The sequence below is a fragment of the Monodelphis domestica genome, chromosome 4, assembly GCF_027887165.1.
Source record: "Monodelphis domestica isolate mMonDom1 chromosome 4, mMonDom1.pri, whole genome shotgun sequence".
Lineage (NCBI taxonomy): Eukaryota > Metazoa > Chordata > Mammalia > Didelphimorphia > Didelphidae > Monodelphis > Monodelphis domestica.
In genome coordinates this window covers 150,081,227-150,108,441 of record NC_077230.1, presented here as the reverse complement: position 1 = coordinate 150,108,441, position 27,215 = coordinate 150,081,227, and the positions used below count along the sequence as shown (strand labels likewise).

The window sequence follows — 27,215 nt, the reverse complement described above, 5'->3', positions numbered from 1 at the left end:
TCTTCCCTCTTTGGGTCAGTTTCAAAGTACGTAAGAGTTGAGTATTTCCTATCTTCAACCTCTTTACCCTTCCAGTGTATCGATGTTCTCCCCCCTCCTGCCATGAGCTTCTTTGTGACAAATAAATTTACCCCCATTTGTTTCTTTCCCCATTTCTTTTAGTCATAAACTCTTTTCTTTTTTAGCTTTATTCATGTGTATATATATACATACACATGTATATGTATTTATGCATGCATATATCTATATACCTATTTATGTCTTGTCCTTTCATCCTATACAGTTTGCCACTGTTCCCTCTGAGTGTAAGTCTTCTAGCTGCTCAGGTGATAGCAACAGTTTTTAAGAGTTACCAATGACCTCTTTTTTTATAGGGATACATATCATTTTAACTTATTGAGTCTCTTAAAAATTTTTTGTTGTTGCTTTGTTTTTCCCCCCTCTTTTACCTTTTGATTATTCTCTTGAGTTCTGTGGTTGGACATCAAAGTTTCTGTTCAGGTCTGGTCTTTTATTTATAAGGGCTTGGAACTCTTCTGTTGTGTTGAATGACCATACATTCCCCTGTAAGAATATAGTCAGTTTTGATGGGTATTTTATTCTTGGTTGTAGACCTAGTTCCCTTGCTTTCTGGAATATCTTGTTCCATGCCTTTCGGTCCTTCAGTGTGGATGCAGACAGATCCTGTGTTAACCTCACTGTGTTTCCATGGTATATGAATGGCTTCTTCTTGGCAGCTTGTAATATCTTTTCTTTCATCTAATTGTTTTTGAATTTGGCTATAACATTTCTTGGTGTTGTCAGTTGAGGATTAAATACAGGGGGTGATCTGTGGATTCTTTCAATCTCCACTTTCCCCTCTTGTTCTAGGATCTTGGGACAGTTTTCCTGGATAATTTCCTCTAGTATTATGTCCAGGCTTTTTCTTTTGTTGTGGTCTTCTGGTAGTCCAATTATTCTTAAATTGTCTCTTCTTGAACGATTTTCTAAATCGTCTGTTTTGTGAATGAGATGCTTCACATTTTCCTCAATTTTTTCATTCTTTTTGTTTTGTTTTATAGTGTCCTGCTGCCTTGTGAGGTCACTTAATTCCAGTTGTTGTATTCTGATTCTTAAAGATTGGATTTCATCTGTGGCTTTTTGGTCATTCTTTTCCTTCTGGTCTGATTTTCTTTGAAGATAATCTTTCATACTCTTTACCTTGTCTTTCATCTCCTTTGCCTCATTTTCTAGCTGGTTGATTTTGGCTTTCAAGACACTATTTTCTCATTTTAGTTGAAGTGCCTCTGTTTCCACATGACTTATCTTAATTTTTAAGTTCTTTTCCCAATTGTCTTCAGCCTCTCTTAGTTGTGTTTTGAGTTCTTCCACAGCCTGTATCCAATTCTCTGGGATTTCGGGTATATCGTTTGCTGATCTCTCCCCCTCTGTTCCATTTGCTGAGTAGTAGCTGTCTATTGTAGTTTCTTCTTTTTCTGTTGTTTGCTCAAATTGGCTCCGTCTTTACTCCCCGTATTTGTCTGTGCTCTTGTTCCTCTCATTTTTTTGTTTTTTTGGGGACTTCTATCAGTCTCCCCTCTTGGATCTTTAACAGGAGATCTCTTGGTGTAGTCTCTGTGGGAGGGCTGTTGGGGGTTTGAGCTTCCCTGTCCTCTGCAGGCTTTTGATTGGCTTAAAGTCCAGCAGTCAATGAGGATGGGTGGGGAGCCTGGACTTCCCTGTGTTCTCGAGACTTTTGATCGGATTAAGTTCAGCTTGGTTGGGCTGGGTTTGCTCTGAGTTCTAAACCTCCTGGAAGGCTGGAGCAAATATGGAGGATCTCCAAAGCTCTGGCCAGGCTGCCAGGTCTATGCTCCTTCTAGGCCGCCATCTTGACTCCGCCTCTAGGTTTCTATTCTTACAGAAGACCCTGCTCTCTAAGGGGGGAGGGGTTGTGGCCTCCCTGGGCTCTGAGGGCACCTGATGGGATTAGGTTCAGCTGGTGTGGGCCAAATAATCCCCAAACCAAAAAACCTCCTCTTCCACAATCTGTGTTGAATGCCTGGACCCTGGCCCAGGTTGCTTTCAAGGTAAGCCCTTCGGAGTAACCCCTTTGCCGGCCCTGAGGTTTCCGTCCTTTCAGAAGCTCGGAGGGCTCCTGATGGGATTGGGTTCAGCTGGTGCCCTAAAGCTGGAACCTCCCTTGAGACTCAGATGGAAGGACCCAGCCAGGGGGCTACAGGCTTCCCCCTTCTCTCTGTTTCCCTGCTGTCTGTGTTGGGCACCCCGGAGACTGGCTCAGGTTGCTTTCGAGGTGAGTCCTTCAGAATAGCCAACCCTGAAGCCCTTTTGCCAGACCTAAGGTTCCTGATGTTGCCGTGGGCTCATTACTCTGTGTTGGGGGGGATGGGTCTGCCTACCCCTTAGATCCGAGTGATCTAGGGTTCTGGCTTTTGGGGGGCCATACCTTTTGATCCAGGTCCAGGAGGAGGGTTCCTCAGGTCTGTCCTGTTGTTCTGTTTGAATTTCGGTGTCCTAGGAGCACTCAGTTTGTGATCGGTAAGGAAGAGTTTTAAGAGGTCTGAACTTTTGCTGCCTCTAAGCCGCCATCTTGACAGGAAGCCAGTTGCATTTTTTAAACACAAAAAAGGGAGGCATATGTGGAGGACAGAATTTATAATACACGCAAAGGACAGAAAGCTGAGGATGGATCATGTTAGTCAAATGAAAATTCCATTTGGAATGTTACTGGGAAAGGCAGTTGGAGCCAAGCGAACTGGTTGGACTGAGCTAAGAGGCATGTGGTCTCTGGCTGATGGTGGTGACTGAAGCTAAATGGCTTTTGGCTTCTGGCTGATGTGGAGAAAGAAGCTAGCTATTTGTATCTCTGGGACTTGAATTAATAAAATTGGAGGTGACATGGCTGATTGGCAGAAAAAGAAGGACAGTGGTCCTTATATCTCTCTGACTGACTTGAGTTCATGATTGTAACAGAATTGTCATTTCCCTCAATATCCTCCAATCTATCACTTTCTATAGAGAATAGGGAAATCCTACTCCTCTTACCTTATCCTCTACCCTTGTCCTGTCTTCCCCAAATAAACCCTTACTTAAGAAAAGAGGAGAAAAGATCATTTTCCCTGAAATCTCATAGCTCACACTGAGTGAGTGAAGAAAGGGGGGGAGGGGAAGCTGAAAGGCTTCTGAAGAGGGAGGAAAACGCGAGGAATAGGGAGGAGAGTAGGAAAACCTTGATACATTAGTCATTTAGTATCAATCGAATATATACCCTCAAAAATACAAGTATCACACAGGGAAGGGAGAGGGAAGGAACAGAGACAATTTGGATCGTACAACTTCATAAAACTAAGGTAGAAAAGTGTTATTAAATATAATTGGTAAAATAAAATAGCTTTACAAAACAACCCTGGAATACTGAAGTAAGTTTATAGTAGTAGATTCAAAGTAAGTATCATGTGATGATGTAGGTAGGGGAAGAAACACATATATAACTTTATTTTTTTTCTTTGGATTGGCATTATAGAAGTATAGAGATGAGATGATGTACTAGAGGAAAGGATGGAAAAGACTCTCTTAATGGAAACAAAGGCTTAGAGAGGTAAAATTACTTGACTAACTTTATATAGGCAGAAAATGACAGAGCTGGGATTCAAATCCATTTTTATGACTTAACTCCAGCAGTTTTTCTACTATTATAATTCTGCTTCCCATCATATAAAAAGCTCTTATGGAAGAAATTTAGATTTGCAACCATTCAAACTGGCAGTTTTTGTTTTAAACCACTCACCACTCTTTCAAAGATTTTGACTATTCCTACCTTTAAGGTTCTGATCACTCTCAGTGTCCTTTGGGTCTCCCAAGTTCTTTATCACTCTTACTATATTCCTCACACTCCAAGGCTTTCATATACTCAAAACTCAAATCAAAACTTTCATCTTCTGAATGTTATTCATCTAGATAAGAGATCTTATTACTTTATTAAAACAGTTCATTAGAGGCGTTTGCATTTTAACAGGAGACTTCAGAATTAATGTTTAGGAAAGAATACAGAGCTTGGAGTCAAAAGGACCTGGAGTCCTGGCTCTGAAAAATCCCGATTATACCACTTTGAAAAGTTTCTTTTACTTTTATAGATTCATGTCCTCATTCGTAAAATACATTAGATGAAACTTGCACATTATGTCTCAGGCATAACATGGGGAAAGGGTGACATATAAAAATACAGAGGATCACAGATTCGTCCAAAAGTACTAGGAAAGCTTTGATATTGCACCAACAAAAATAATGATAAAACAAAAAAATAAACTGCTAAAAATTCTTCTATAAAATGCACAATTGTAGAAGAATGCCAGAATCTTGTGAAAACCCTGAGAAGAGATAAATTAGTGTAGGCAGAAAATAAAATATGCTAGTTGAACAGTAAAAGAAAGGGTAAAAGTAGCATCCTGTAGGATGACCCAGAAGCCTTAACTAACTAGAGCATGAAAGGACAGATCAGTATATAGTAATCAGTAAGTCAGGGGCCCCTGAAACAGGAGACAAAGGCAGACTAAGCAGCCTCCTCTGCCAGGCTTCCAAAGCAGATTAAGCTGATAAAACATCCAGGGGGGCTGTACCAAACCTAGCATCCAGGTAGCCCATGATAAAGACAGTCTTGGCCAGAACCATAGAAGGATACAAGGTGAAACAATTTCTGCAGAAATAGGGGCCTAGTCTTAACTATTAAATTCAGGAGTAAACTAGACTTACTTAAACCATTCACAATCATGAGATCACATAAGCTCCCATTCAGAAAACTAAGGTGGACAGGTGGGATTGATAGACTGATGACTGATAGAAGCCCAAGTTGTAAAACCCAGAAGAATAAGATATTAAGCTACCACAAGTTCAAACAGAACCTCAGAAAGAGTGTTTTGGTTATAAGCACTACAAAAATACCTGGAAGAAAAAAATGAAAACTTCTAGGAATATAAGAACCAAAATATAAAGCTTCCAGATCAAATAAAAATATACTGCAAGAAGCCAAGAAGAAAGAGTTCACTTACAAAGGAGTCACAACCACAATTAAACAAGACTCTGCAGCTAGCATACTAAAGGAAAGCAGAGATTAGAATACAATATCCCACAGACAAAATATTAAGTCTTATAGCAAAGAACAACCTATATACCAAAGCAGAGTATAATATAACAAAGGAAAAACAGACCTTTAATGAAAGAGAAGAATTTACATGCATTCTTGACAAAAAAGTCCAGAAAGGATAAAAAACTTTGAAACTGAAAGTTTAGAAAATCCATTTGTATCTAGGGTGGCATGAGAATAGTTGTGGTATTTAAAATTCTTAAGAATTAGGAAGTGAAGGGATTTGTGAATATAAATGTAACTTTTCAAGACATCTAGTAAAAAAGGTAGGAATTGGTAAAGAGAGGAAGGTAGTGGGTTAGATACTAACTTCCTTGAAAAGGCTGGCACAATGACCTGGGTATAAGTATACTATGAGTCACCAAAATTTAAGTTCGGTAGAAAATTCTGATTTACTAGACTTTAAAAGAGGGAAGGTTGCTAAATGAATACTATAAGAGTAAGGTACAACATTAGGAAAGGAAAATAGGAGGATATAACCTGAATTTAGGATAGCTGATGAGACCAAAAAGTGAGGATAATAGAAAAGGTCTTGTCTCATTTTAGGATAAGAGAGATTTAGAAATTTTCATGGTATTTTCATTTCATTTCTTGGTAGTGTCAAGGTAAGGCCTTCAGATGAGACAGTGGGGAAAACAATGGAAAAGTAGGCTCTAGAAAAGTGGTTTGGAATAACTACTTTAAGGAAAGAAAGATGAATTAGGAAAAATAACAAGAATTTTCTTGCTAGAGAGGAGGAGAGCTAATATTAAGTAACAAATTTATAACAGATTCAGCATAATGTGAGTAGTAGAGGCAGAGGTAGATGATAAGAACAAGATGATAAGAAGGGGGTGGGGCTTGAGAAAGATCTAAAATGGCAGCAAGGAAATGAAGAGTAGAAAATAATATGGAATTGAAATATTTTAAATTGCTGGGTTTGTGAAGAAAGAGAAGTAAATCCAAAATGGGTTTGATTATACAAAGTTTTGATGGGAAAAGGGAAAAGATAGAGGCATAGTGAGAACAAGAATAGGCTCAGGGAGAGAAAATGATTGCAAACTATGATTATTTCTCTTTGTAGCTCAATAGGAGTGGAGAAATGGGTCATGAGTGGACTGAAGAACTGGCTGTTACTAGTTCTTGCCTCTATCTTAGCCACACAGATAGGGATGGTTACAAGCAGAGGACCTCATCATAACTCACAGTTGGTCTTGCAGATAACTCTAAATGGTGTCACTAAGAGATAGACATGGTTGAAAAATAACCAATCAACAACAAAACCCTGTAAAAGAAAGTTTTAATTTTGATAATATAAAAATATCTTTTAAAAGTGTATTTCATTCATTTTGTACTCTACTCTCCTTCATGGACTAGAAATGTATTTTATAAGATGTGGATTCATCAAGTTCATATCCCCTAAGGTTGTGACTTAGGGTACTCTTCTTTTCTTTTTCCATAAACTTTTTTAGTGATCTCTACCATGCATTCAATAATCTCTCCTATCCAGAATATTCCCAATTCTATTTATTTAGTCCTAATTTCTAGTTCTACTGCAAATCATACAACCTGTTTTTCTCAGTTTCCTCATCTGAAAAACTGGAAAATAACTAAGTACCTAACTACTACAGTTGTGAAAATAAAGTGATATATATGTAAAGCATTTTTCAAACCTTTCAGTACTATATAAATGCATGATACTATTAGCTGTTATTTCTACCACATAATTGACTGCCTCCCAGACATGAGCATTATGGCTGTTGCCATGTGAAACTTAATGTCTTCTACATATTATTTCTCCTCCTAATCTAACCACTCCTCTCCATACCCAACAATTTTTATTGAAGACACTACTTTTCTCCTAGTCAGAAAGGAGTTCAAAATCTAATCACGATCCTTGACTCTGTGTTCTATTGTACCTCATATTTAATTCCTTGTCATATTCATAACATTTCTCATTAATATCTCTATCTCTCCAATTATAAAGATAGCAATCGTAATAAATACCCAGACTATTTCTTACCCCAATATTATTTATTATACAAGTATTCTATGATCGGCCACTTTCTTTCAAATGTTTTGCCTCTTTTCCCTCTCCATCCTATATCACCAAAGGCTCAAATTTGAAAACGATACTATACTGCTCAAGGATCTTTAATGGCTACCTCTTCGCTTTAAGATATAACTTCATCTTGAAATTTAAAATATTTCACATTATGGCTCAAAGCAATTTTTCTAAACTTCATTTTTATTATAACCCATTCACACTTCACGTTTTAACAAAACTTGGTTGCTAGATCTCTACATTCCTTTCTACTGTAATGCCTTCTGAAAGGTTATCCTGCATGACTGATATGGTTTTTTTTCCCCTCCATAGAACCTTCTCATTAGAATCTTTAGCTTTCTCTGTGCTACCTTCTGACAGGAAGACTTTACTATTGTCACTGATTGGTGCTAGTGCTTGAGGTTTCATTTGTATTTGCAAATATCCTGGATATAATATTAAATATGAGTTCCTTGAGGACAGGAACTACTTTTTTCATTTTTAATCTCAAGGCATAGCACAATAACTTCCAAAATAATACATGCTTCTTAAATTGAATTGTGCTTAAACTCCCCTTCCTCCAAATCTTCAAAGTAGAAAGTTTATAGAACTATTCTTTGTCCCACAATATGTATAAGCATTACAACAGAAATAGAAGTTTTTCCTTTCAAACTTCCTGAACACTAAAAGTCTCACCCATTACTACTTCATCCCATTTTCTGTTTTGCGCTTATAAACTGATTCTTATCAACTTAAAACTATAAATTATATTTATTAAAGTAGTACAAGAAGCAATAGAGTAACTATAATTTTTGCAATTTTACCTCTGAAAACTTGACCTAGTTTTGTTGAGCAATATCCAGAATTTTTTCAAAAGCAGAAATATCACCTTGTAGCTCAAAACACGATTGAAATAATTTTCTCAATTTAATTAAAAAACCACAAATGGATAAAAAGTAGATATTAATGAAAAAACTTTTTTTCTTAAAATGCTAGTGATTGATATGCTGAATTCATTATTATAATATTTCAAATGGAAGAAAATGTTTTTATGACAAGCCATATTATTATCACAATATGTAAAGTCATGAAATGACAAATACTAATGTGACAGTTGGTTTTATAGAAGACATAAATTAGCATTCTTTTACTCTAAAGTTGTAACATTTTAATATTAAATTATATAGTCTCAGAACCATAAGACTAACTTTGAACATATTTTAGTCTGGAATGATAATATTAAGAGTTTAAAGTTTCCTGTATAATAGAAAAGTTGTGCTTGAATTTTCTATTCCTAACTGTAAGAGCAGGATGCAAAGAGAAAAATGGAATATTGGAAGAAGACGTGATTGACAGGCAATGATCGTAGGTAGAAGAGAATATGATGGGAGAGAAGAATGGACCTGGAAGAGCTTTGAGCTTCTTTTGAGCTGGGCTTTTGAGTTGGGATCATGGTGGCAGGAAGCACCTTTCTTTGCTAGAGATCTTGTCAAGCGCCAACTGAAGGATTTCCAAGTGACTAGTCCTGGGACTTCTCCAGAAGAGTGATTCTACATCTTAATATCTCTAACAACATCTATAAAGAGGTTTTTGGTTTCATTGGACCTGTAGGGGTTCTCAGACTCACAGTCTGAGAGTGGGACCCTCTATCAGCCTTATTACATCTGCTCTACATATTCCTTGATCCTTCTAATATTTAATTGAGTGTGAAAGATAGCAGGAAGGAAAGGTGAAATTCTGACCTGGCTCTGAAGGTAGCAGAACGAAAGACCTCATGAGAAAATCACCACTTTCCTAATATCCAGTATCTATTAAATATTAAAACACAGTCAGATAGCAAGGAGGAATTATTCAAAGGCATTTGGAGAAAGCAACTCACTGAGGCAGCTGATCAGTCATAGCTGAGTGCTGATCTAGACCCCTCCCCCACTGCGTCAGCAGACTTGGGGGCCAGTCAGCTGGCCAGTTTGTGCACAGGAATTTGGGGGGTACCCCTTCCATCATCCAATAGGGGAGACTTCCCTTCAACTCCCCATCACCTACTTACCTCAGGGGAACCACTTATTTCTGAGTTACATCTCTTGTATCATAGGCCGGGAAGATGAACACAGTAGGAGTCACTCCACCTAGACTTCTACCCTTCATCACATTACCTGCTCAAAATAGTACCCTCCTTTATACCAACAAACACCATCTCCAAGAATAATCATTACATAATTTAACAATATGGGTAATTCCTTCTATACTCCCTGTCACTAACAACTTTAAATGTTTGATTTCTCTCAATCTTCTATACGAAAAGCAGTCAGATATTAATTACATAAGATTTACAGTAAATTCCAGATTATGTAAACTAATTAAAGAGGCATAGAGGAGGTTGATGATCCAAAGTAGAGAAAAAGCACAGGTGTCAAACATGCATATATGGACTCAAAACTGTTGAGGGCACTCATATATCAGATTAAAATGTAACTGGGAAATATTTAACAAAATAAAAATAAAACAGATATTAATGTGTAGTTTTCTAAGTCAATATGTGTCTACAGAGATCTTTATGTATGATTTAGTGATCATTATTTCTATTTGATTTTCATACCAATACTCTATATTATAATACTTATTTCCCAAGTTCCTCAACAAAGTTGTGAGAGAGAATGGCAGAATAGCTATTCCTGCTCCCTGATATTCAGGACTAGAGGTTTACTTCAGAAACACTACTAGCACAAATTCTCATCAATTGAACATACCACATGAAGTTATCATTAATAAAGGCACATTAGAACCTTGGAAATGATTTAGTACCAAAGTTTTTCCATACTTGGTAATCATTGAAACCTGGGTTTCTCCTGAAGAGAACTAAATCTTTATAAGGCTCTCTAGTGCTGGCTATTCCTTTTTGACACCACCAAAACATTTTGGGCCAGGCAGAAGATATATTAGATTCACTGTTCTATTTTTGCCATGTCCAGATCCTCTCTCCACAACCATAACTAAGCAACCTTTGATTTTTGTACCATTCATCTTTATCACTCAGTTCATTTTGTTGATGTTATTTATTTATTATTTTGGTAGCTGTATGGAGGATGGACTGAAAAGAGAAGAGACCCAGGGAAGGGAAACTAATTAAGAAACTATTGTAGTTGTCATCTTTTGGATTATGACTGCCACTGGAATATAGAAGATACTAACTTAATATGAAGAAAATTTTCTAAAAACAATTAGTTATCAGTCAGGGAAATGATCTGATTTTATAGAAACAATGGCTTCTCACTAAAAGGCTTTATTTTTTAAGTATCTCAGGGATCACTTATTGGGAATATTAAAAAAAGTAATTTTTATATAGGTTTGGGTTAGACTAAATAAACCTGTAACTATGTTACTCCCTTATCCAATAAACACCAGTAACTCTCTATTAACTTCTAAAATAAAATACAAAATTATCCATTGGGCATTTAAGGGCTTTTAACAACCTGTGTCCAACTTACCTCCAATTTTTTTTTGTCTCTAAAATTCAGTTATTTTCTGATTCTTGAGTAGTGGCCTATATTATAAAATTATCCTACCTTTTTGCCTTCTTTTTCCAAAACTTAATTGGGTGATCAAAGAAGCTATTATATTAGTGGAGGTAAGAAATCAGGAGAGCTTGGAATTAAGTATGGTGAAGATAGTGTGATTCAAGAGGAAATAAATGTGAGAAATGTTATGGAGTCAGAATGAACAAAATTTGTCAAAATACTGGATCTGTGTGGTGATGTAAAGTGAATTGTTGAAGAAAACAAAGTTTGGGGATCTGGGTCTCTAGAATTATGACACTGAGGATCAATCAACTTGAAGTAGGAAACAATGAAGTGTTGATTCTTGACAGAAACAGAAGTACTGAAGAAGGACAGGTACAGAGAGTAAGAATGAATTATTTTTTGGTTGTAATATGGTTGAAGAGATAGGGGCTGCATAGCAGCTGGAAGTCAGGCCTCAGAGTCTCTTGGCATAGGCTGGCAGTGAGACCCAGGCAAAGGACTTAACTTAAGTATCCTACATTACTAACAATACAAATTGTAGGTGACTTATCATTTGCATTAGTTAGTAAGGCAATTAATTCCTTAAATCAATGAAATCATAAACAGAATGAGAAGCCTATATAATAAAATGTTTGAAATGCCCAATAGGCAGCTGGTAAAGCAGGCCAGGCAGTTAAGGAGAACTAATTAAGGCTAGAGATGTAGATAGCAAATAGTTATGACAGAGCCCCCAAATGATGATATGGATGAAGATCTAGGCAGGAAATGAAAGAGAGTAATAAAAAATGCAGGAAGGAGAAATAAAAAGAAAAGTGTTAAGAAACTGAAGAGAAGGAAAGAATGGCCAACAATATGATGCCAAAATATTCATAAAAGAGATTTCTTTCCAAGATAACTGTTACCTGAACAGGAAGTAAGATGCTCAGCTCTGATATTGTTGAGTTGTTCAGTTGTGTCCAACTCTTCATGAACCCATGAACCATAGAATGTCTTCCACTATCTCCAAAAGTCTGTCCATTTAATGTCTCTTGCTTCCATGACGTCATCTATTCAACTCATCCTCTGATGTTATGATATCCTTTTGCCTTCAATCTTTCCCAATATCAGTCTTTTCCAATGACTTCTGTCTTTTCATTAAGTGGCCAATGTATTTAAGCACTGGCTTCAGTAATTTTTCTTCCAATGAATGGTCTGAATTAATTTTTTAAAGGTTGACTGATATGATCTCCTTGCTGGCCAAGAGACTCTCAAAAAAAGTCTTCTCCAGCATCAAAAGTCACAAGTGTTGATTCTGTGGTGCTGTTTTAATTATGATCCAATTCTCAGAGCCATACAGTGCTGTTGGAAAAACTATAGCTATGTTGGCAAGGTTGATAGTTCTACTTTTTAAATGAATTGTTCAGATTTGCCATCGCTTTCCTTCCAAGGAGCAAGTGTCTTTTAATTACATGGTTATGGTTGCCATCTGCAGTGATCTCTGAGTCTGAGAATATAAAATATGACACTATTTTCATTTCTTCTCCCTCTATTTTTCAGAAAGTGATGGACTTAATTCCCATGATCTTGTTTTTTTTTAAATAATGATCTTCAAAACTAGCTTTTACAGTTTTTTCTTTCATTCTTATGAAGAATCTTCTTACTCTTCTTTACTGCCTTCAGAATAGTATCTTCTGCATATCTGAGATTGTTACTAATTCTCCTAGCAACTTTAACTTTATCTTTGGATCAGATTAGCCTTGCATTTTGCATGATGTCATCTGAATATAAGTTAAGTAAACAAAAAAACAATATACAGTCTTGTCATAATCCTTTCTGAATCTTAAATCAATCTGTTGTTCTATGTTCAGTTCTAACTATTGCTTTTTGAACTGCATACAGGTTCCTCAGGAGACAAGTAAGATTATTTGGTATTCCTATCTCTTTGAGTACATGTCACATTTTGTTGTGATCCACACAGTTAAAGTCTTTCATGTAGGAAAGGAAGAGCAAATGCTTTTCTGGAACTCTCTTGTTTTTTCCATAATCCAGGGACTGTGGGCAATTTGGTTTCTAGTTCCACTGTCTCTTTGAAAAACCAGTCACTATTTCTGGTAATTCTCAGGTATATGTTCAATCCAGGGGCCACCCTTGAGTTTTTCAAATTTGCTGGAGTAAGTATAGCACTTTAACAGCATCTTCTTTTAGCATTTTAGATATTTTGACTAGAGTTCTGCCCCTCTACAAATCTTATTCTTAGCAATGTTTCCATTCCAAAGGCCCACTTGACTAAATTTTCAAAGATGTCTGGTTCTATATCATTACCTCATCATTGTGGTTACAGATGATGTTAAGACCAAATTATGATAAAGTAATGCAATGAGAAACTATAGCAAGTGTCTTTCAAACCAGAAATACCCAAAAAGTTAGCCATAAGATGACTAGCACAAGGAAAGCTACTCTTCCACCTCTGAAAAGAAGCCAAATCTAGCTATCATCAGAGACATGTGTTAACAAGGAAGGCTATGTGACCAGGGGCAGCAAAGCCTTTGTTGAAAATATCCATAGTACTGACCTTAGAAGTCCTGTGGGGGAGGGTGTCAAGGGCCAACTTTCAATTAACACCAGTAAAATGCTGACTAGTGCCTGTCTCAGTGCTCAGACCTCAAGAGTATTGATGATTCAAACTCTTCGAGTTGAGATAGTAGAGAGGGTTCTGGCCCTCTTAAACCTCAAAGGTTTAGAGATAAGCCTGGACTCTACGAGGTGCAAGTTAGGATATGAACTGAGAAGACCCAGTTAAAAAGAGAATGGAGTAGTAGTCATCTCACCTTAGGCAATAGCAGGGAGAAGAGTCAGGTCCTGGTATAAAACTTTAATCTAGAAACTAAAGTAGGAGAGTAAAGGAAAGACACTACTCTCTAATAATAATAAATTATTGCAAATCTAAATCCATACTCACCATGAGCAGAAACTCGAAGGAAAAAAAAGGATTTTCCACAAGGCCTACATGAAAGATATTACTACCATATGCCATAGAGATCAAAGAAAAATAAAAAAGATATAACTGGAAAATGTCACCATTGTTTATAGTTCAAATTTATATCAGTTGAAGAGACTTTCACCGATACGAGGAGAAACCCACAAATGTATAGTACACTGAAATTCATGTTTTCATATCTAGTAGAATTCTACATATATCCACTAGGGACACTGGGGGGAAAAAATGAGGACTGTAAGCTGGTAGTGAAAAAAAGATCATCTGCACCAAATGAAATCATTGAAATTCATAAAGGAATGAATAAAGGATCCTATAGTTGTTCTTACCCTATCTCAAATCTGGGAAGAGGGGAGAGAATGAGGGAATCATCCATATGTATGCCAATTGGAACAACCCAGCAGAAAGTGGTGGGGGATTCATGAGGGAAACCTATGAGTCAATGTTATATCATAGAAAAAGTCTTTGACTTGGTGACTCTTGGCTTTTGAGTGACCCAAACAAGGTATTTAAACTTTCTAAGTCAACAGTCAGTGTCAGACACTGAACCTTACTTTCCTCATTTGTGAAATGAGTAAAAGAATGCTTTCAATTTCTACTTTATGAGGTTATTGTGTATGGCAAATAATGTAAATGATGCATTTTATAAACCTTAATGGAAAATAAAAATGCAATCTATTGTGCTTAGGATTTCAAGTAACATCTGGAAACATGTTCTTTTTCATAAGCCAAGTGGAAAGCTTGACAAGTCATTTTTGAAACAGACTGGATCTGTATAGCATCATCTTGAAACAACTTTCCATGGGGTGCAGGTAATGCTGCATATAATCATAAAGAGATTCTATACTATATGCTATACTGTATTTGAATATGATGTGGAAATTGAGTTTAGGAAGAGAATAGTTGTAAGCATTAGAAAGATTTATTAAGAGTTAGCATAAATACTACATCTCAGAAGAAATTACCTCAGTATTACAGAATGATATAGCCTTTTCATATCCCATATGAATCTTAAGTGACTAGAACAGCCTTCTTAGACTGCTAGACTAGCCATAACTGTATTGAGGTCAACACCATGAAAGACAGTCTAAAAACTGCCTAATTTTTAGAAACTTGATGGCTACTTTCCAAGATCATTGAAGACAAGCATTATGTGCTAGGCAACAGAATGAAGTAAATCCCAATTTATAAGAAACGTACAATGTAATGGGAGAGGCAAGTACACATAAAACATGTGAAATAAATACAAATATATACAAAGTAGTTAAATATAAGATAGCCTGGGAGAGAGTGTACTAGTAGCTGGGATGGGGGAAAAAGCTTCATGTGTGTTGCCTAAGCTTTGTCTTCAGGGACAAGAAGGTTCTCTGAGAAGGAGGAAGAAAGGGAGTGCATTTCAGGCATGTGGGGCAGCCAGAATAAAGCCCAGAGTTGGGATATGAAATGTTGTGTATGAAATAAAAAGAAGTCCAGACTAATGGAATTGTACCAGGTTGGAAATAGAATTTGAAGTTGGGATTTTTAGGGCATTAAAAAGTAGAAGGGTATATATTTTATCTAAAAGACAATAGAAAGCCACTAGAGTTGATTGAGTGGAGCAGTGACATGGTCAAATAGTACTTAAGAAAATAAATCTGGGAAGTAATGTGTAGGAAGAACTGAAATGGGAAGAGGCATAGGGCAGAGAGAGACCAGTTAAGAGGTGGTTGTGATACAATGAAGCAGAAATGGTATATGGCCTGAATACCAGACCAGCTTGAATAGTGAGAAGAAATTAGATGTAAGAGATATTGTGGAGGAAGAAATGGAAAAGTTTGGAAACTGGTTACATATGTGGAATGGGTAAGAATAACAAGTCTACATTAATGCTAAGTTTATGGAGTTTAGAAAATATAAGGGTTATGGTACATTCAATAAAATAGAGAAATTTTGACTAGAGGGTTTAGGGGAAAAGATCATGATTTTGATTTTGCTATAACAAGTTCAGGTATTTCCAGGGCACTTTGCTTGCACTTTGAAATCTTCAGAAGGCAAGTGTCAATATAGGCCAATCTCAGGCGAGAGAATGGGGCTTGAAGTCACATGCATAGGGATGACAGTTAAATTCATGGAAGCTGATGAGAACATCAAGAGAGGGTAAAGAGAAGCAGGCCTAAAACTGAACTTTGGGGTTCAAAAATAGTTAGGGAATGATATATTGAACAGTGTTAGGATAGATAATCTAACAAAGGAGCATGAGGAGAACTCAGGTAAGAGGTAACTCTTTCCTCCTCCCCCAATCATTAAAAACAAGAAATAAATAAGCAGCCAGGAGCAGACAGAGAAAGTGTATGTAGCATAAAATTCAAGAAAGCTTTTAGGACTGAGAAAGGACTGTCGTATTTGGCAATTAAGAAATTACTGATAATTTGGGAGAGAGAGGACTTTTTCTTTCATTATTTAATGGGATACCATGATAAAATAATTCATCACCCTAGTGGCCAACCTGCTGACAATAAATTGCTCCACTCTATGTAGCAAGAGTATCCTAGGAATGCCAGGCATACATCCTCTGACTATGACAGTAAACAAACTTTTTTCAGCTTTGCAGAAAATGCCAGGCCTGGGAATCCACTTAAATAGCTTTCCATTACCTAGGATTACTTTAATTATTATTGATGATGTGGTAGAGAAAAAAAATCTTGGATTAGGGTTTGGAGGGCAGAGTTCGCATGTAGACACAAAGTAAACTTTTTTCAATTATTTAGCATAATCTTAATGACTTAGAAAAACTTTTACTTAAACTCCTGCTTGAAAACTCCATTCTCATATTAAAGATAAGGACTGGCACACTGTCAAGAAACACATTTGTAATGTCCTAACCTAGAGAATGGCCAAGTAGGAGTAGCAATATAGGAAAGGGAAAAAAGCAGACTGTGCAGAGGACGGAAGAAAGGCATCTTGGGTAAGACTATCAGATCAGGGACATGTTTGGATGGCCTTTTGACTAAAGTACATTAACATTTGTTATCTTTAAGTGGAATAGCAGATTTAGGGACTTTTGGTGATTAAAAACCATTACTAAAACACCTTCCATTTCAATAGCACTTTAAAGTTTTCAAAACAATTTCACATACTTAATGGTCAAATTCAGTGTATATACCAAAAGTTCCATGTAAGATGGGAACCATTACCGCTATTTTAGTGATGAGGAAACTGTGGCTTAGAAGGGTTAAAAGAGTTACCTAGTGTTTTACTATTAATACATTAGTGAAACATAAGTAGAACACAATCCATCTGATTTATGGTTCACATTTCTTTGCTTTAAATACTAATGTTTGGTTCCCTCATCTTCTCATTAAAATTACATTAATTCCATGATAATGTTTGATCATTCTTCTGTACTTCCCATTTCAATCAAAAGAAAAAAGTTTTTGGTACTATAAGCAAGATCTTAGACTGTTGTTTTTATTTACCTATGATGTGTCGATTTCCATTTTAAATATGAAAATCATTATTAAAAATAGGATGTACATACAATATACTAACATAAATATATTCATTTTTTTTCAACATAGGTTGAAGACCTCCATGAAGTAGGAAATACATTGTGAAAAGTGGACTACTACTACAGAGTTCTTATCCCTTTTTGTGTCATGAACCCCTTAGGCAATAAGGCATATTCATAACTTAAACTGGATGTCTAGTAAAGATATTAAACTAAGCATGTCCAAAACTCAACTCATTATCTTTTCCTTTAATTAGCCTCCCAACTTACTGCGTTATGATCATGAGCAATACTAACTACTCAACCCTTCAGGCTCAAAACCTAGGAGTCATCTGGATTACTCACTCTCTATCATAATCCATCTCTAATCTGTTGCTTAGGTTTATTGATTTTACCTTTGTAACATTTCTCCAATATTTTCCCTTCTCTACTCTGAAACTGCAACCAATTTAGTGAAGGCCTTTATCATGTCATGTCTTGAATACTTCAACAGTCTCTTGGTGATTCTGCTTGCCTCAAGTCTCTTCCTATTTGTCATTAAGTCATTAAAGTGATTTTTCTAAAGCACAAGTCTGATCAGGTCACTTTCCTACACAATAAACTCCAATGGCTAACTAGAATCTACAGGGACAAATAAAAAATGTTCTACTTGGCATTTGAAGCCCTTCATCATGTAGTTTCCTCCTATATTTCCAGTTTTCTTACACCTTACTCCCTGACATATACCCTCTGATCCATTGACACTGCCCTCCTAGCTATTCCACAAACAAGATACTCAGCTTCAGGCACTTTCTCTGACTGTCTCTCCTGCCTGGAATGCTCTCTTTCCACAACTCCATTTAGTGCCTTCAAGTTTTAACCATATCCTAATTTATCTAGGAAAGCTGTTTTGCATCCTTCTTAATTCTAGTGCCTTTTCTGTTATTTTTTACAATTAATCATGAATATAGCTTGCATTGTATACATATTTGCATGTTGTCTCCTCATAAGATTATAAACACCTTGAGGACTGGGATTATTTTATTCCCTTTTTTTTTTTTTGCATCCCCAGCACCTGAAATTTAGTAGAAGCTTAAAAAATGTTTATCATTTGATTGACTATATCTACTATGTGCTTAATACTGGGCAAGGATCTTTGGAAAGAGAAAAATCACAAATTTTAGATCTGTATAAATTAGATGTAGAATATAAAATAATAAAATAAGTTGCTAGTGATAGAGAAATGTATAATTTTGTTGACGAGATAAGAGTTTGGACACACAGATTAACTCGAGAAGAAAAGTATGAATAAATGAAGGCACCACAGCTTAGTGGAAATGAAGCATTTGATGTCAGAGGGCACTGTTTCTTACTCTGGTCCTGACACTTTCTGTTTGATTTTTAGCAACTCACACCTTCTTTGGTTATTTTCCTCACCTGTAAAATGAAAGTGTTGGACTAGATAATCTTTAAGATCATTTTCAAGATTTAAAGTTATGATTCTAATTACTAAATTGCATGGACATTTTAAGCATTATAATTTAGTAGAGATTATCATGCTCTGAAGTAATCAAAGGTGGCTTCACAGAGGAAAGTAAAGAAGATTGAATGGGCTTCAATAGGCAGAATACATGAAAAGACTGCAAGAATTTTAAGAACTAAAATACAGGAATAAGAATGATGTGATGGTATATAGAGTGGAATGAGAGGGGTTAGGGGAAAGTAGAAGGGGAAAGAGAACTCAAGACTTTATTTACTTGGTGGATGAGCACCTGAGTAGGTAAATAGCAGAAGATAACATTCATTAGGAAAGATGGAACCAAGTTATGGATGGAGAGCTTGAAGTTCAAAGTTAAGAAGTCTGGACTTAATGCATTTGGAATAAAACAACTCTCAAGTTTTCAAAGAGATTCTTTGTGTAAAGCATAGAACTAGATGAATGTGACTTTTGATGAAGTTTAATTTGGCAGTTATATGCAAAGAAAAAGTTTTGTACAGAGGCACAGAAAAGAATAACATATCAAAATACAAGGCAGAGGCAGACAACAGGAAATTTTTAAAAAATGGATCAGAGGCTTTTAACCCTACTGAACATTTAGCCTGAGTGACAACTTCTGACCTTCAGGAGAAAGTAGAATTTGAATAGAAGTTTTCAACAAACACATACAACATGAAAAAGAAGATTCCCTTACATATTTTGACAATTTGTAATGTGGGTCATTTACCAATTTATTAATATAGGTATTTTCAATTTAAATAGATTTCAAATACCTGGACATGATAATTATGTAAACAGAATAAAAAGGTTAATTTAAAAACAATCTGGTACCAATAATTTATGAATAAATTTTAAATAATGATGAAAAGAGATTCCATGCTATAATGGATACAGAGTTACAAAGTCATATTTTATGTAAGATAGAATATGCAATTGATGGAGTAACAAATATTAAATGTTAGTGTGTTTTTAAACCAATAATAAAGTTATGCCTACTTAAGTTTGTATAATTGAAAATCTGTTACCCTAAAAAAGAACAACATTTCATGGGAGCCAGCTGACTTCCTGTCATTACGTACTTCCTGTAGACAGAGGATATTAGAGAGTGGGTGGTCCTCTTGGGTCTCTTTCTTAGGTTTGCTGCCAGGGGATATTGAAATGGCTAAATAGCGTGGTGCGTGGTCTTTATTTTGTATCCTCTTTATTTCTTGATTTCTGATGATCATTTAATAAACCTCCTAAAATATAACATTTTTATTGACATTAATTTTAATTTTTACAGTTACAGCAACCAGAAAGGATGAGAAAAATTCTCAATTTTTTAAAAGATAGCCTAGATATGTTTTTATAAGCCACTTTTCTCCTACCAAGGATTTTCGTCACCCCACCTACACCCTACCCCCCTCTCGAATTCTGAGAGAACCCCGAACTCTCAACTTGAGCTGCTGCCCTGCTCCTGTAGGTTTGTTTGGTGTTTTGTTTGTTTGTTTGCTATTCCTGATTCAGCTTGCTTCTGCTGCTAAATTCCAGCAGCCTGCTTCTCTTCCTGATACTACTTGCTCCAACTCCTGAATCCTCCTCCTAATCTCTGTCCCCAAGCCCAAACTACTATTGTGTTCCTGCTGGGCTGCTGGTAGTTGATGCTCAGAAGGTAGGAGTCCTTGGACCTGATCTCTGGGAGGCTGGTAAAAACTGGGGTGTATTTTCCTTAGGCAATGATTAGACTCCTGACTCCCTCTCCCCATGGTTGGGGAAACTAGTGTTTTACCTCAGGGGGGAAGGGAAGAAGTTACTCTTCTAAACAGGAAGTAAAATATAAGCATGGTGTACTCTATGAAAGAGCAGTACCTTGCCTATTTCAAACAGTGTCTACCATTCATGAGTGCACTGATCTTTCACTTATCTTGCCTGAGATACAGGAGAGAAATTCATCTCCCTACAACCCTTTGCCATTTGGGCCTGCCCCAATCTCTAAGATTCATGCAGTTTGAGATTCCTCAAATCCGTGTTCTCTCTCACTATGGGAAATTCTACAGTTCTGAGAAAAGCACTCTAGTGTTTTATGAAAGTCTCTGTATTTTATTGTATTTTCCTGATTGTTTGCTTTAAGATTTTGTTGTTTTAAGTTCATATATTAATGTATTCAATACTATTCTGTCACACAGAATCAGTTTAATCTACTGTGTTTTAACTACTATTATATTCTGATGCTTTTCCCCTATGACTACTGAACAAAATATTGTAAAATATGAGTGAATAAGCTCATATAAAAACAGCTTTTTATTCCATTATGGCTTGGTAAATTGTCACACAGATGATGGATGGAGTCTGTCAACCTGGTTAATGATCTTTGGTAAATTTAATGAGCTAAATATCTTAAATTGATTTAAGAGGTCTTTAGACATGATTAAAAAATTTTTAGGGGGGCAAAAACTCTGACTGATCATTTTGGCTACCACTGAGTTATTTGTAACAAGAGGTAAAGGGTCCATTTTTGCAGCTGAAGTGAAGTACAATTATAATCCCTACCTCCCACATTTGTAAAAATGTGAATGGATGGGATATAACATTCTCATACCAAAGGAGCTGGGAAGTTGATCCCAGGGCATGGTACCCCTCGATGGCTCCCAGGAGTGAGCACCTCTCCATTGTAACTTTTCATTTTAATTTACTTTCACCAGAACAATCTAGATTTCTTAGTAATGTTCTAGACCCAAATAAGTTTTACTTTGTTTAAAAATATCTCAACCAAGGTTGAAAGATTTACTACAGCTGAAAAACCTGTGACAAGTATCCAATAGCTTTAAATGCCATACAGCAGACTCGTGTAAAATATGATAGTGGGTTTTATTTGCTATTGTCATTAAGTGGGTTACTATAACTGGGGATTTTGATACTTCTTGAATGTTCATTACCTCTTGTATTATTGTTCTTTATAAAAACTGTTACTTTGTAAACAGTGGATTATGATCAAGTTCGAAAAGGAAATAGGTCTAATTTTGGGGTGAGAAACATTTGTATTCTACATTTCCTTAGCTGATCCAGTGTGTCAATGATTGTGAGCTATAAATTTTTAACTTTTAAAACTTTTTACTATTATTTTTGTTTGCATGTGCAATATAGTATTTTTTTTTCTATCCTTTTTGTATTTGAAGCACGTCACCAGTATTGAGAAGATTTTCTTTAACTTTTTTGATTTTGCAGTAATATATATATATATATATATATGCTATAATATTAATACATACACAAAAAGCTTTAGATCAAAAAAAATGATGCCATTGATTGTTTTAAAAAAATTATGGGTTGCTAACTGGCTCTGTCTGATTCTAGGAGAAGGAAATACAAAAAGAGTCACTGCACAGTGCCAAAGAAGCACAAAGCTACTTGCATAGTGCTAATAGAGCATAAGGTCAAAGAGACCAAAGAGATACTACGTGGACTGATGACATTCTGCGCAAAGAGCTCAAGGTCTTAATCACGTGTGAGGACTAGAGGTTGCGGCTGTTTAAAATGTGTTAAATGCAGGTCTTCCTTGTACCATATACTATATAAAATACATGGCATTGATTATTCTGCCTCCATCCTGGCTCCCATTTGTACCTATAATCTACTCCTTTTAATCTCTTATATTATGGCAACTTCCTGTAGTCTTGGCTGCAAATGGGTAAGTGAAATATTACTGCATTTTGTCCTACAGAATTGTGGGATAGAAATCATTTTAATTGGGCCCTGATTCAAAGACCTGGTATAGGTTTATTTTCCTTTACTTAGAAGTTTTTCAAATAAGACTTTGATAGTCTATTTCATCCAGAAGTTATATTTTCTCTTTTATTTGGATTTTTTTGATGTTTTTGATTTCTCTTGACAATTGATTCATACACCTCATAAGTCAGCCATGCCTCCCCAAGTTATACCTGTGTTTTTCAATACCCTCTGGGGGTGGGGATGTATTATTATTCTAAAATGCAAAGTTTAAATCCTTTTTGAGGGTAATTTTAGTTTAAGAAACATGCTACCTCTCCAAATCCAGGAAGTGAACTGTTTGGAGAAGGTACCATGAAGATGCCTACACAGACAACACACTGCAACAGAGGATAAAGAGTGAACTGTGGGATGTGGTGATTTGAACTGCCTGGGGTTGAATGCATTTGTTTTTTATGTATCCTCTTATGCTGAAGGGGACTGACACTTAACTGGCTTTTTGTCAATGCATCTAGCAATCATTGGTTTTGTTCTCTTTTCCTTTTATCCTATAATTATTGTGATTTCCAAGTTGGTTATGTTTATAAGATCCATTGGAGACACTAGTCTTCCAAGATTCTCAGGAGGGAATGTATATTAGAAAATCTGTTACTAACAAAAAAACAAAAAAAATTTCACTGGAGCCCAGTGACTTCCTGTCCTTATGTACTTCCTGTAGACAGAGGATATTAGAGAGTGGGCGGTCCTCTTGGGCCTCTTTCTTGGGTTTGCAGCCAGCGTGGTGGTGATGATAAGCTAAGCGTGGGGATTTTGAAATGGCTAATCAGCCATGGGCACATGGTCTTTATTTTGTATCCTCTTTATTCCTTGATTTCTAATGATCATTTAACCTCCTTAAATATAACATTTGTATTATTGACATTAATTTTAATTTTTACAAGTTGTATATATTCATATTACGTTAGAAGGTAGGTACTATTTCCATTTAAAGTACTTTGAACAGCACTCAAACATTGCTGTGTTGGTAAAAAATTACTTAAGAAATATTATTTTCAAGATGAAGTCAGGGATACAGGATATAATAAATTTGTCTGAAAAGGATACTTTATTCTTTGGACTTCTAAAAATATTAATCTCAATCCTTAAAGAGATTCCCAAAAGATATTAGTTATGAACATAGTAATTTCCATTCCATACTTTCAATGAAAAGCAATGTGACCTTAGACCTACTGTTTTGAGAAAACTGTAGCAGTGAGATATTTTTTAAAATTTGATTTATTTGTGACTAATGAAAATAAAACTTTGTAAAAAATATGTACTAATACCATGTTAATAAATCTAATTATCAAAAGGTTTTAAATTAGAAGTTAAGTTCACGAGGTATTTCTAGCATTGTGCTCAGTATTACCAAATGATAGAAAAATAGAAGATTAAATCTCCTACCATTGAGGAGGTTTCAAATTAATTGGTTGAGGTCAAAGTCTAATCGTAAATATTTTTTTAAAAAGCCAATATCTAAGATAAGTTTTGCAAAAGGCACAAAAATTAAAAAAAAAATTACTTGAAAATTGGTTTCTGTGCTGTTTAACATTAACAAAGCTGTATTAAATATTGAAAATGCTTATGATAATATTTACCGGACTGGATTTTTTGTGATGTCAATCTTGGGAAGAAAATATTTTTCAAAATTTTTTATTTTTATACAAAAACTACAGCATAAAGTGACAGCTGTGAGAAGAATACCATAAGGGCCATTGAAAAGCATTACAAAGTAAAATGGAAAATAGTTCCTGATCCCAAGTATGTAATTGGCTGGAAAATACCCTTAATTTTGTACTATTCAACCCCACAGCAGGGACATATCATATACAAGTAGTCTTTATAGCTCAGCTAAAGTATTATGACAGCTAAGAAATCTGGTTTCTAAACTTCTTTTAAAAAGGAAGATAGTTGTTAAAAAAAAAAATCCAAGAGTACAAAATGAAGCAGAATAGAAAAAATTAAAAAGACTTAAAAATACCAATGAACACAACTAGAAGGCAAGATTGTCATACTAGAAAAAAGAATGGCTGAGAAGATTTGTGATTTGGAAAAAAAAAAGCTGAGAAAATATTTGAAATGTTGGTGACAGTTGGACTTGAGGAAAATTCTTGAAATATTCTTGGAAATACAGAAAAAAAGTTAATCCTTATATTTTGAGAAATTTAAAAAACCTTTTAAAAACAATAACTAAAAAAAACCACAAAAAACACCAAGCAATCTTGTGGAAACAAACAATTCAGAAATCAAGAAGAAACTCTAAATTCAACTTACCTGGGCACATTATCTTGAAACGTCAAAACTGTGATGACAAAAATCTTTCAAGCTGCTAAAAGAAGAAAGACATAATTACTTAACAAAGAAACATAAAATTGAATATGAGAAAAATGTTTTTAACAAAAAAGCAAAAATGACCACAGAAAGGGAAAAAAATGCTGCTGTAATTTGAATATCCAATGCAGTATCAATTTCCAAATTAACAGAAGACTTTTATTCAAAAATAAAAACATACATTTAAAAACCCAGAGGACTTTACAATTTGTAGAGCAAACTACATGGCCTTTTAAAAAAAAGTTTTTTATTCGAAGAAGCACCAGAGACTTAAGAACTTAAATGTGGTTTAAAATAGTAAAATTTAGTTCTCTTAATGAAGACATCTTTTCTATAGGATGATAAAAATAACTAAACTTATATTGATCAAATAACTGATTAACACAAATGGGTTAGAGGAAAAATATGTATGGCAACATAGAAAAATAATGAAAAAGTAAAAGAAATTCGTAAAAAGGAATATTAATTAGGAAGAGACAAAGCACTGCCAGAATTACCCCTTAATAGATAAGTAGAGAAAGAAAGAGCTTTTATAGCTATAAATCAAAATACCAAATGCAGTGATTTTTTTCCTTCTTCAAGTTTCCTTGGGTTGAGTTTAGTTCCTGACTAGAAATAGTTATTTAAAATTCTGCTTTGCCTTCTGAAAAAATATTAATTTAACAAAAAAAAATAGCAAATGCCAGGGAAAAATTATCATTTAGAATGAATTCTTTAAAGAAAGAAAGCTACAACTTCCGGGTAATCATGGCTGCAATCTAGATGCCACACGCTTCCTCTCCCCGGCACCGAACGAAATAGACTACATCAAAGGAGCATAAAAATCACCTTTGGAGGAACAGAAGGACACTCCAGTACTCCCAGTACTCCACTGAGGCAAAGGTACGTGGGGTTTGAACATTTCTACACTATAATAAGGAGGAAAAGCTTGCACAGAAAAGTGATCTGAGCCGCCCTCCCACACTAAACCAGCGTGAGCTACCTGAGCGCTCACCGGGACGAGTGAGTGGGGAACATCTCTGTCTGGGGAGGGGTACTCCAGGGTCCTTGGGATCTGGGGACTGCCAGGAAAAAATGTCTCAGGGCGGTTTCACTGGAGAATCTAGCGCTTCAGCGGAGCTGTACTTGGGGCGGCTGCGCAGAACATCTCCGCGGAGCTAAACAACAGGGGCGGACCACGCTTTGATTATCTGGGCGGAGCTGAACACCTGGGCAGTGTGGCTGTGATCAGGGACCCAGCACTCTAAGAAACCTCGGAGGCTGGGAAGAACTAGTCTGAAGCAACCTAAATTCACAGAAAAACCGCCCATATAACCCAGATCCCAGACCAAAAAGGAAAGGGGAATAAAACCACCAAAGGGATGGCTCACATGGCCCAAAATCAAGCCTCCAGGAAGAAAGGGAAAAAAGTGACTATTGAAAACTTTTATGGTGGAAGTACCCAAGGAAAAGAGGAGAATGAGGAGGAAATCCAAAAAAATTCAGAACACGCCTCCCAAAATGGAAACTATCAACAAGCTCTGGAAGATCTCAAACTGGAACTTATCCAAAAGATGGAAACCTGGAAAGAAAAATGGGAGAAAGAGATCAGCTGTCTGACAGATAAGAACGCTCAATTAGAAAAAGAACTCGAAGCATCCAATAGAAGGGCAGACAAGGCTGAAAAGCAAAACCAGTCCCTAACAACCAGAATCAAGCAACTCGAAGAAACTGAGACCATAAAACAGCAAGAATCAATACAGCAAACCCAAAAAATTAATGAATTAGAAGAAAACATAAAATATCTCACTGAGAAGGTCACAGATCTGGAAAACAGAGGGAGAAGAGAAGATCTCCGAATTATGGGTCTCCCAGAAAAACCAGAGATAAATAATAAACTCGATATTATTCTACAGGAGATTATAAAAGAAAATTGCCCTCACGTTCTGGAGCAAGGGGGCAAAATAGAAATAGAAAGGATTCATAGAACACCTTCTATACTAAATCCTCAAAAGACAACCCCTAGGAATGTAATTGCCAAATTCAAGAGCTTCCAAGTAAAGGAGAAAATCCTACAAGAAGCCAAGAAGAAGAGCTTCAGATATAAGGGGGCTCCCATAAGGATCACACACGACTTAGCGGCTAACACACTAAGAGACCGCAAAGCATGGAACACGATATTTAGAAAGGCAAGAGAGCTGGGTCTCCAACCAAGAATCAACTACCCAGCAAAACTGACTATATACTTTCAGGGGAAAGTATGGGCATTCAACAAAATAGAAGATTTCCAAGCATTTGCTAAGAAAAGACCAGAGCTCTGTGGAAAGTTCGATATCCAAGCACAGAAAGCAAGAGAAACATGAAAAGGTAAATATGAAAGAAAGGGAAAAGGAGACAAATCTTATCTTTTTCTTTAAGTCAAACTCTCTTCTATAAGGACTACATTTACATCAAATTATATATATTAATATGTGGGGAAAATGTTTTGTGTAACTCTCATAAATTGTATCATCATAAGAGTAGTTAGAAGAAACATGCATAG

The 27,215-nt window shown here is 35.9% G+C and overlaps 1 protein-coding gene across 11 annotated transcripts in view; it reads right to left on the bottom strand.

Annotated features, from left to right (window-relative positions):
• The window catches only part of MBD5 (methyl-CpG binding domain protein 5), a 447,080-nt gene that overhangs the window by 277,460 nt on the left and 142,405 nt on the right, over positions 1-27,215 (bottom strand). For 9 of the 11 annotated variants that reach the window (XR_008911762.1, XM_056797199.1, XM_056797196.1 and 6 more), the window contains exon 2: positions 24,638-24,692. The gene's annotated coding sequence lies outside the window, so the exon portion shown is untranslated. The remainder of the gene's footprint in view (positions 1-24,637; positions 24,693-27,215) is intronic. The other 2 variants (XM_056797194.1, XM_056797201.1) reach the window with 1 other exon arrangement.